This window comes from Eimeria mitis, genomic scaffold, assembly GCF_000499745.2.
Source record: "Eimeria mitis Houghton genomic scaffold, Emh_scaff1884, whole genome shotgun sequence".
NCBI lineage: Eukaryota > Apicomplexa > Conoidasida > Eucoccidiorida > Eimeriidae > Eimeria > Eimeria mitis.
Genome location: NW_013570206.1, coordinates 1 through 222, shown reverse-complemented (window position 1 = coordinate 222; position 222 = coordinate 1).

Here is a 222-nt window from a genome sequence, read left to right as displayed (position 1 = left end):
TATATATATATATATATATATATATATATATATATATATATATGTATATATATATATATATGTTGTTATTTTTCTATCTTTGTTTTTTTTTTGTTTCTGTTTCTGTAAGGAGCGAAAACCCCAGCAGCTAAACACTAAACCCTAAACCCTAAACCCTAATATCTAGCCCTAAACCCTAATATATATATATATATATATATATATATATATATATATATATAT